This window comes from Lycium barbarum, chromosome 1 (assembly GCF_019175385.1).
Source record: "Lycium barbarum isolate Lr01 chromosome 1, ASM1917538v2, whole genome shotgun sequence".
In the NCBI taxonomy this organism is placed as follows: domain Eukaryota; kingdom Viridiplantae; phylum Streptophyta; class Magnoliopsida; order Solanales; family Solanaceae; genus Lycium; species Lycium barbarum.
The window spans coordinates 15,823,826-15,835,516 of NC_083337.1; the positions used below are offsets into that span (position 1 = coordinate 15,823,826).

The 11,691-nt window shown below is 31.3% G+C and overlaps 1 long non-coding RNA gene across 1 annotated transcript; it reads right to left on the reverse strand.

The window, feature by feature from the left end:
* Positions 1-365: 365 nt before the first annotated feature.
* On the reverse strand, positions 366-1,216 carry LOC132631086 (uncharacterized). The gene is made up of 3 exons (XR_009578811.1): positions 905-1,216; positions 753-801; positions 366-670 (listed from the first exon to the last, which is right to left on the reverse strand). It is a non-coding gene; the product is annotated as an uncharacterized LOC132631086 (long non-coding RNA).
* Positions 1,217-11,691: the final 10,475 nt, after the last annotated feature.

Sequence of the window (11,691 nt, forward strand, 5' to 3'; positions counted from 1 at the left end):
TCCGACATTTAGATAAATGTTGGTAAGAAATAAATGACATTTATTTACGACATACATAAAATGTCACTTAAAATTTTTGACATTTAGATTAATGTTGGTAAAAAATTTACGACCTTTACTTATGACCTTTTATAAAATGTCACAAGAAAATTTGACATTTTGGTCAGTATCAATATAACAAATTTACTACATTTATGAAATGTCGTATCCAAATTTACGTGAATGCCAAAAAAATTAATGACATTCTTTAAAAAAATGGCAAATGTCACTTTAGAATTTTCAACATTTCAATTAATATATTCCGAATTTATATTTATTTTATCCTGGCATATTTATATTCAATTTGTACATTTATAATTGTCAATCTTTACAAAAATGAAATACATGTCAAGTAAACACCCCTTTTTATACCATAACCAAAGAACAAAGTAACAATATACAAGTACTGTGAACAAATTAAATAATGTCCAATTAAATGATTTTTTCTCTCTCAAGTAAAATTCAAACCTAACTAAACAATTAACGATGGTGTTTCAACATCTGACTACATCAAAATCACTCCTAATTCGAATTCTTCTACAATAAGTTTTTCAACAAAGCTTTATGAAACCACATCTCCGCAAGTCAAGCATTTCGCTGTCAATAATTGATCTCATTCTCTTCAAAAATGCTGCACAAAAAGGTTTACAAATAAAAAATTATAACTATATAATATAATAAAGAAATGTATTTCGTAATCTTCTTAAACTTACCCATTTCTTTTTTCTTCGTGTCAACTCCAGTCTTCTTGATTATGTTATCCTGAGAAGAAATATTAGATTTGCACATGAGAAATATCTAGATATTATAGCATTTCATAGATATATGATACATTATGAAGTATTAACTTTTGTGAGAAACATACCACGGTGGAATTCACTAGTATAATCGGTTGTTTGATCAAAATATTAGGGTTTTTTCGGGCACTAACAGAGGGAGAACTACAATGGTAGAAACTGATAATAGAGGGATTTTAAAGCGCAGATAAAATAAAAAAGGGAGGGGCTTTGAAGCAGGAAGTTATTTAGGACTATTTTTGAAATTTGGAAAATTACGCCGCTTATTTGTCTATTCATAAGCGGGAAGAATGGGATGGGTGTGGCGGCTGGAAAGGCTAGGTTTTAGGGGATTTTTGGTTGGGCCAATTGGCATCCTTTGCTTGTATTATATCTTTATTTGCTTTTTACGTTTTTTATTTACTTTGTATATTCAAGTACTAAATAACTGTAAATAAATGTAGTAACCATTATGGTTGAATAATTACCTATAGAAAAGACAAAAAAAGTTATAAATATATACGTCACATTAAATAGAATAGAACAATTAACTATTGTCATGAAAATAAATGATATTCTGAAATATGTTTGTCAAAAAAAAAAATTAAAGTATATATTTAGCAACAAAGATTAAGTCTACTAATTTACGGATAACTATAATTACATAGCTATTTAAACTATAACTAAAACTCACATGAATACTTTTTCAATATTGAATTATGATATTGTTAGTCTTTGTGCTCCCATTTTAATTATACTAAATTCTTAATTGTTAATGTTAATTAGATTTATGATAATTATTAAGTTATTAAAAATTGTAATAGACCAATACATTAATAACATTTTTGCTTATTTAAATTTAAGTTAAATCATAATTTTAAAATAATTAATATTCTTTAATTATTATCTGCAATTATGCTTATACTAATACTAGTTACTTTTAAAAAAATCAAATATTCAATAATATTTTTTCTTATTGGTTGAAATGTTCAGTAGTTCTGTTATTATAATTGTATAATTACTTTAACTAACTTAAGCAAATAATTTTAACCACATTTTTAGTTCCAAACTCATTTATTATATATTATATAATTACTAATATTTATGCATCCAATAATTTTCCTATAGTTAAATATAAAGAAGGTCAAGGGGTCAAGTATATCTGTGGACTATACGATTTAGAGAAAATTTATCCTTCCTCAAAAGAGTGTCTCATTTTTTCCATGTTGTAACCACAATGTCTCAATCTTGTCCTTTTGGGCTAACGACAATATCATAAAGGGTAAGTTTAGGCCATTTGTAAGTTCGAGGGGGCCAAATAACTCTGATCTCTACCATAGGTGTTAAAGAAGAATGAGAAGAAGCCCGAAAAGAGCAAAAACGAACATAACATTGGATACGTTAAATAGAATAAAACCATATTAGGGTTCTAATAATATGACTTTGGTATGATGTCCTTCGAATGTGGATTCATGTAGAGCATCGCGTCACCATACGAATATATAGCAAATTTGGATCATTCGCAAAGCTCAAAGGCAAATTATTTTATCTCTCTCCCAACTATAAGCAAATAATATTTGGTTGTTTTAACTAGAAGAGTTCCTACAAATTGATATAGCAATTAGTTCAAGTTTAGTTTGGATAAATCAAGTAATGTATGTCGAAAATTTAATTAAAAATCATAATTAAATTAGGATTAAAGAAAAAAAGTAAACTGGTGTACTCTGACATGTATTTATCCTCTTTGAAATGTTATTCATAGTTAGTTACTTCTTAATTACCTTTAGTTGGATTTAAATAAATTATTTAGGGCGTGGGGTTTAAATTAATTTGTTTTTGAACTTTTTGAATAATCCGAATTGGTCCTTGAATGTTATGTATGATCAAAATTTTCCATTTTTTATATATGTTGTTGTAGCTAGCCCATAAGGGCAACAACGACGGTAAAAACGAGACACTTTTTAAACAGAAGGTAAATTTACTTTAAATCATATAGTTCAGTGGTAAATTTGGATATAAGAGTGATGAATAGTTTTAAAAAAATTTAGATTTTCAATACTAGATGTAATATCAGTAATTAGTGGCTAATACAGTTTGACATGTTTATCTAGTCAAGCAATTATTTGGTTAGCATGGAATTGGGTGTAATTAGAGGAATGTAATTACACTCTTCAATTTTCTAGGGGAAGGTGAGAACTGGAGGTAATTACGCTGTGTAATTTTTTTCTTTTTCTTTTTTTGTTTCTATTTTAATTTATTTTATTTATAAATTTTTTATCTCTATTATTTTAATTTCTTCTCTTCTTTTTTAATTTTTAATTTGTTTTATTTTTCTTTTTGCATTATTTAACTTTCATTTCCCAATCTTTACTTCTTGTGATTCCTGTAATTGCTCATATTGGTTATTTGTTTTATTTTCTTCATTTACCGTAATTGCGTCATTATTCTAGATTTTGAAACTACACCTCCTAACATTAAAAATAGTCATTAACAAACTTGACATATAATGAGTTATGTCTCTAAAGTAGAATTTCATTGTTGAGTGAGGTTATGGACTTATTATGTTTTCATTTTCTTTTGAATTATTTGAGTTATGTTAAGACTTATTTTTTTATTATGTTGGAATTTGATTTAAGAGTATTATGTTAATTTTTTTGTTAGATATTGAATTTCTGTTATATTTATGGTTCCAATTTATTTGCTTAAGTAGTATTGACTTGTTATTTCACATTGCATGTTGTTCATTTTTCAGTTAGAATTGATAGAATATTTTGTGTTGAACATTTGAAAAATGTTATGACATTATATTTATAAAATTAATTTTTTTCATCATACATGCAGTACATGATGTTCTTTCAAAATGTGTGCTTTTAGTTTTTATTTGGAAAATGGTAAAGAAGTCACAATTATTTGTCTGATTTCTATGCAAATGGGTAGATAAGTATGCAAGCAAATATTTACAGTTCTAGTATATATTAGAACTAGTTATACCATTAAAAGTAGGTTAGTTTTTTTTTTTTTTTTTGGATAATAGATCTTGACATATCTGATTGGGTAATCGTCCGATTATTTCAGTTAGCCAACCAAGTTAATTGTTGAAGAGGTCAAAGAATTACAAATAACTAGTTAAGCATTTTTTCTAGATGCGTCATCTCTTGCAATAATATATTTAAATTATGCATAACATTTAAGAGAAGTAAAAAATCTAGGACCACTAAAAAATCTAAAACCATTCAGATTTTTTATAGTTGAATTGGACCTTTCCATAAATTCCAAAACAAATAGAGTACATGGGTTGGGGTGGTGGGGAATTGATAAGTCGTGAAATTACGCGATATTCGATGCTAATTCCTTAAGTTTTTGTGACTCTTTAAGCACTTTTGTTGTTACTTTTTGTGTTTTTATGTTGTTTTGTAGGAAAAGATGTTCGAAGAGCATAACAGAGCAAAATGGACCAAAATAGAGCAAAAATAGAACAAATCAACATTTCTGGCAGCATATGCTAATAGAACAAGGTGCAGCATGTTGAACATGCTAGCAGCACATGGTGCAGCATATGCTGACAGAGAAAGTGGCAGCATGTGCGAGTAGCACATGGCGCAGCATGTTCAACATGCGAGTAGCACATGGTGCAGCACATGCTGACAGAGAAATTGGCACCATGTGCTATGGTTTTGGCACAACATGCGATTAGCATGTTGAACATGCGAATAACACATGGTGCAACATGTTGTGCAAGAGGGTATTATGGTCCAGATTTTATTCCCGTTTTTGGAATAATATAAATACTCTTTTAGGGTTTGTAAAAGACATCTTTGGCCATTTTTCTTACAAGCTTGGAGGCTAAGGTTTTTCTACACAATTGGAGGAGAAGATTGGAAGCACTTCAATGAGATATTTCTTAATCCTTTCTTCAATTCCTTATTTTGTATTGTATATCTAAGTGTGTAGCTTTCTATTCCATTACTTGAATCTTGTTTATGAAAATATTCTTGATTAAAGTTTGGTTTGAAACTCTTGTTATGCTTATGCATTGAATGATTTTTATTCCTAATGAAGTGGGTTATTATTTCTTTAATTAATCTCGTTCTTGAATGTTTCCAAAGGGATTAGCTAACCCTAGGACTCACCCATTTACTTTGATTGAGCTCGGAAGAGGAAATCTAGGTTGGGAAAGATTAATTAACAAGAATTTGGGTCATTAAACCCATCTAATAACTTGAGCTCGGAAGAGGATAGTTACTTGAGGTTGAATTGATTGTGTTTAACATCACACTCTAAGGCTTGGAAAAGCTTAGAGTGAAATTCATTGATTTGGTTGGAAGACTTTCAGTGAGATTTTAAAAATCATTATCTATTAACATAAACCCGCTCTTAGTTGTAAAATTGTAAAAATACATTGGATCGTTACTTGAGAGTAATTTCCCTTGTATCCATGCTTGTGGCCATTGATCATTTTACTTGCTTTCTAGGTTAGTTTACATTTTTGCATTAGTTATAATTTTCTCAAAACCAAAATATTATCTATCGTTTGGCTTTAGCTTAGTTTGTGAAAGTTCCTTACTTTCTTAATCGCCTAGCATATTGTTCTCTGTGGGATCGACCCAGACTCATAGTTGGGTAAATTATATTGCATACGACCGTGTACACTTTCTCTTTGAGGAGTGGATTTGGACGTTATCAGGAATGTCAGGTAAAAACCACTCAAATATTACTTTGGTTTTGCAAAGTAAAGTAAGTGAAAATTAAGCGTAAAAATTTATACTATTTGTCTTTTAAGTATTTTCACACCTTTAAAGAAGGAAATTTTACAACCTCAATCATAGGGGTGTTTAAACTTGTTTTAAAATATTAAAACGATTAATATATGGGATTATAAACAATACTCTTTAACTAATTGAAAATAGTTTCATTTTTTTAACTCCACATTTTTAAACAAGGGCAATTACTTATTCTAAACAAGGGCAATTACTTATTCTAATTCCAATCAATCGTAAGCATTGTGATTTCCATTATATTATGTTGTTCTTTATTCAATAAATTAATTACTAAGGTTGTGAACCCTAGGATGGGTGTTATGTGATTGGAATTGAAATTTATATATGCATAATGAATTGTTAGGGTTTACCTATTTTTGTTCTAGATTGTTAGTTAAGAGTTGCAAACATTAACTTAAGCCATAAACCTTGTTTTATTTGGGAAGATAAATTAGGGTTTGGTAAGAACAAGTAATAAGAACTCGGGACATTAATCCTCGTTTAATAGATTCACTTAGTGATAAGAGGAATTTACTTGGCACAAGATTAACCGTTCTTCATATACATTCTTTTATATTTGGGAAAATCATAAAGTGAAATAGTCCTTAACTATTGAAAAATATTAGGGATTCAATTAGAGGTTAAGTGCATTCATACAACGATCCATTAGAAGTATAGCAAGACCAACCACTATAGCATACACTTTATCTAAAAGGGAACACAACCTTGGTTTCTTTTACCCATTTATTACAACCAAAAGTAATTAGTTAGTAAATACCAATCTTCAACAAACTCAACGGAATACGAAATTAGACCGCAAGAAAGTATTGTACGACTTTAGTAACCTTTTCACACCATATTCTCTGTGAATTTAATCCCAACCTTGTTGGGTTACTATATTTGACATCATCCGATTTACGTCATTTAATAGGTGTAATTTGAGTGTATCAGACATACCTACCAAACGAGCTCTAATAGTGCTAATGGTATGATTTACAAACATAAGATAAACGTGGCTAGCTAATCAAAAACTTTGATGTGAATTATTACATCAAAAGTGTACATGTTAATCGCATTTGGTCTAACATCTGAGCATGTCCTCTCAAAGGAAGACAGAGTAGGGAATTTTTGACTCATCTATATATCTTTTCTTCTAGAAATTAAATCAATATAGCAGCCTCAAATATCAATTTTTACCAAGCCTATTTGCTCCAAATTCCAATCACTTCAAAGCCTTGGCCAAGTCCAAGTGTATCATCACTCTATATAGACTATTTGTCAAAAATCTTGAATTTTTTGGCTTAGAATGTCGACTGTCCAAACTATTCTCAATTAGTTAGGAGTTTCAAATTAAAGTTTGATTGATTGTTTTTTTTGTTTAATTTGAATATAATATATACCATCATCAGTGTGCGATCGAGAATTAAATTTTTGTGTACACTTGAATATTATGAAGATTTACAACCCTAAAATTTGGCAATTTTTTTTTTCAAATGTTAGTAACTTTGTTTAGAAAAGTTCAACCTATAAATAGATAGAGCTTAAATTCTTATAATACAAGCCAACCCATATTTGAAAAATGGTAAAGAAGTAACAATTATTTGTCTGATTTCGATGCAAATGGGTAGACAAGCAAGCAAGAAAATATTTAAAGTTCTAGGATATATTAGAACTAGCTATACCATTTCAAAGTAGGTTAGTTCCTTTTTTTTTTCTTTCTTTTTTTGGATAATAGATCTTGATGTATTAGATTGGGTAATCATCCGATTATTTTCGTTAGCTAACAAGCTTGATTTGTGGAAGAGGTCAAAGAATTACATATATAACTAGTTAAGCATTTTTTCTAGATAAGTTATCTTTTGCAATAATATAGTTAAATTATATATAACATTTAAGAGGAGTAGCAATCACTTTTTTTGATAAGGCTTAACAATCACTATTTTGGCTATTTTCATGAGGTGAAAGCCTGGATCGATGGCTTAATATATAAAAGAAAAAATCAAGTTCTTAACATGTATTATAAAATTGACACTTGTTTAAAACAAAGATTAGGCATAATGAAAATTACACTTTGCATCCACACATACTAGTGGACGTCCTCAAAACCTCAAGGATGAGGACAGGCATTTAAAGGAAAACTCGTCCATGAATATAATCAAGCAATCATCCCATCATCCCATGGTCGACTTAATGAAAGCAATCTGCCAATGATCACAGCTAGAAATCGTCCTTTTATACTAGCATGAATGCTTTACTGATGTGATGTATTAAAATGAAGCAACGACTACTCGACACATATTGTCGAGGAGTTTTTGTTTTTTCAATATTGCATGATATGTTTTTGTTGTTTTTCTAAATTATTCATGGACCTACTTATAAAACACCAGATCTCATTTTTGAATTAAGAAGAAGTAATCATGCATAGATTAATAATGTTGAATATGAAAAATAAGCAAAACAAAAGATCTGAGATTAGAAATAAATTGTTCGTATCAGTAATTTGATCAATAGCGAATCTCTACTAAAAAATCGTATTTATTCAATTGAGAATAAAAGAGAGCGAGAACTTAAAGTATATATTCAATACACATAATACAAAATAATAATTATTAAAATTATAGGTAGATTTTGTAACAAATTTTTAAAATGTTCTCTAAACTTTAAATAAGATTGTATTTACATTTTAGAAAGATTTCATTAATGACACAACTCAAAAATCGACATACACAATAAAGAACAAAAGTGAGGTACTTAATATTTCATTCATATTCACGTTTTAATTAAGACTACTTTTAAGGGCGATGTAAAAAATTTTGAAAGAAAAATTTAACAAAAAAAAGTTAATTTAAGAGTTAAAAATGAACTTAATCAAACTTGATTGAATACAAAGTTTTTGAATTTATTTCTAAATTATTTATTTATTTTTAATTTGAAAGTTTTATTTTATGTTAAATATTTCAATTTGAGTTTTAATTTAAACTTATAATTTTATATAATTCATAACATTTGAATTCGGTTCAATTTAAACTATTAATGCTTAAAATTTTAATCAATTTGTTATGATGAACTTCTATCTATATCTATTTTAAAAACATGAATATAATTATATAAATGTTGATTGAGCAAAATACGCTTCAATATTGAACGACTTTTATACCCTTAATGAGCTTGAATACTATTTCTTTTGGACATAGTTCTTAAACCTAAAAACCTCAAACTATAAACCCAGGTTAGTAATATTCTTTTGGGACAATCCTATTACAACTAGGAAGTAGGAACTAAGTAATTCATTAAGTAATAGGAGCTTATCTTATTCTTTTTAAGTTAGAAAATCACATCTATTTAAAATATATGCTCCTTTGCATCGTGATTGGAGATTTGGAGCATACAGGGAGGCATCACGATTTTGGGTATTGCAGGAGTATTAAGGTCGAGGAGGTTAAGGGTGCTGTCCGTAGGATGCGCAGGGGAAGAGCGACCGGACCTGACGAGATCCCTGGGGAATTTTGGAAGAGCGCGAGCTCGGCAGGTTTGGAGTGGCTGACTAGGTTGTTTAATGCCATCTTTAAGACGGCAACGATGCCCGAAGAATGGAGGTCGAGCGTAATGATCCCTCTATACAAAAACAAGGGGGATGTCCAGAGTTGCGAAAACTATAGAGGTATCAAGCTACTAAGACATACTATGAAAGTGTGGGAAAGAGTGGTGGAGATGAGGGTGAGGAGAGGCGTGTCTATTTCAGAGAACCAGTTCGGATTTATGCCGGGACGCTCAACTACAGAAGCCATTCATCTTGTGAGGAGACTGGTGGAGCAGTATAGGGAGAGGAAGAGGGACTTGCATATGGTATTCATCGACCTAGAAAAGGCTTACGATAAAGTTCCAAGAGAAATCCTATGGAGATGTTTGGAGGCTAAAGGTGAACCTGTAGCATACATTAGGGTGATCAAGGACATGTATGAGGAAGCCAAAACTAGAGTAAGGACAGTAGGAGGGGACTCAGAGCACTTTCCAGTTGTGATGGGGTTGCATCAAGGATCAGCTCTTAGTCCGTTTTTATTTGCCTTGGTGATGGATAGATTGACGCAACAAATTCAAGGTGAGGTGCCATGGTGTATGCTTTTCGCGGACGACATAGTCCTGATCGATGAGACTCGTAGCGGAGTTAACGCTAAGCTGGAGGATTGGAGACATACCTTGGAGTCTAAAGGATTTAAGCTGAGTAGGACCAAGACAGAGTACTTAGAGTGTAAGTTCAGTGAGACACCCCAGGAGGTTGGCGTGGAAGTTAGGCTTGGTGCTCAGGCCATCCAAAAGAAAAGTAGTTTCAAGTACCTTGGGTCTATCATGCAAGGCAGCGGGGAGATTGACGATGATGTCACACATCGTATTGGGGTAGGGTGGATGAAATGGAGGCTAGCTTCAGGAGTGCTATGTGACAAGAAGGTGCCACCACAACTGAAGGGCAAGTTCTACAGAGTGGTGGTTAGACCGGCTATGTTGTATGGGGCGGAGTGTTGGCCAGTTAAGATCTCTCACGTTCAAAAGATGAAAGTTACCGAGATGAGAATGTTGAGATGGATGTGTGGGCACACTAGGAGCGACAAGATTAGAAATGAGGCTATTCGAGATAAGGTGGGAGTGGCCTCGGTGGAAGACAAGATGCGGGAAATGCGACTGAGATGGTTTGGGCATGTGAAGAGGAGAGACATAGATGCCCCAGTGCGGAGGTGTGGGAGGTTAGCCATGGATGGTTTCAAAAGAGGTAGGGGTAGGCCAAAAAAATATTGGGGAGAGGTGATTAGACAGGACATGACGCAGTTACAGCTTACCGAGGACATGACCTTAGATAGGAAGGTGTGGAGGACCCACATTAGGGTAGAAGGCTAGTATATAAGTCTCGTTATCTTTCCTTATTAGTAGGCGCATTAGCGCATTATAATTTCTTGTGCTTTGATTTATGTTATTATTTGCTACTTTCTGTACTTTGATTACTCTATTTTATCTGTGCCGCTTTCGTGATTTGCATTTCCATATCGCTTTGAATTCCTTGATTATCCTGTTTTACTGTGTCGCTTGCATTATTTCATTGCAATATCGTTTTAAATCTTTTAACCTTATCTGACCCCCTTTTTATGCTTCTATTGAGCCGAGGGTCTCTCGGAAACAGTCATCCTACCTTGGTAGGAGTAAGATCTGCGTACATTATACCCTCCCCAGACCCCAAGATGTGGGATTTCACTGGGCTGTTGTTGTTGTTGTTGTTGCTCCTTTGCACTATGTTTTGTTTTTATATTAATTTTTATAAGCTAAACACTTAACAAAAGAAATTTGAAATCAACTAAAAATAAGAGTTTTTAAAATTTGTAACGAGACATATGGTGCCAATGTAAATATTAATTCTACTTGGAGAAAATAAAAATAGACTTCCAATCCAACCCTGACTGATATCTTCATTAGTACGTTACCTAATATTTCTCTTATTCACCCAAATTGATTTTGGTTCATTCTCCTAAATAAAAACAAGAGATGTAAAAAAAATGGAATTTTCTTTGTCTTAGATATGTTCTTCTTTGATGTTCAACTTTGGAAAATCTTTTATTTTTTTATTGTCAAGAGAATTACTGGTAACATTTACAATATGATTTCTAGGTGCATTAATCTTAATTTTATAGGCATGTAATTGAAACAAAACATTTATTCTTAAACAAATATGGACCTAATTATTTTGAATGAACGAAAACCTACATTAGTAGAATAGAAAAATCAGGCGCACAATCAAAATTTGGTCAAATTAATTGATATAACATTACCTCAATCCAAATAATTTTGTACAACTTCCACACGTAAAAAATGTAAAGAAAAAGTAAACGAACCACCAAACAAAAAAAAGAGACAAAAGTGATGAACCTGGATCAGTTCTTCGTATCAATGAGCTGATCAAAAGCAAGTTCCCTGCTTGGCGCAAGGATTTAAAGAGAAGAAGATATCTAAAAGCAAAGTTGTCTTCAAAGATTTGTTCTACAATATCGGTCTTTGTTATCATCTTCAGGTTGATTTTTAAAAGGATTCAATTCATATTCGTAGTAATTGTTTAATTAGAGTTAACTAAGGTTGAA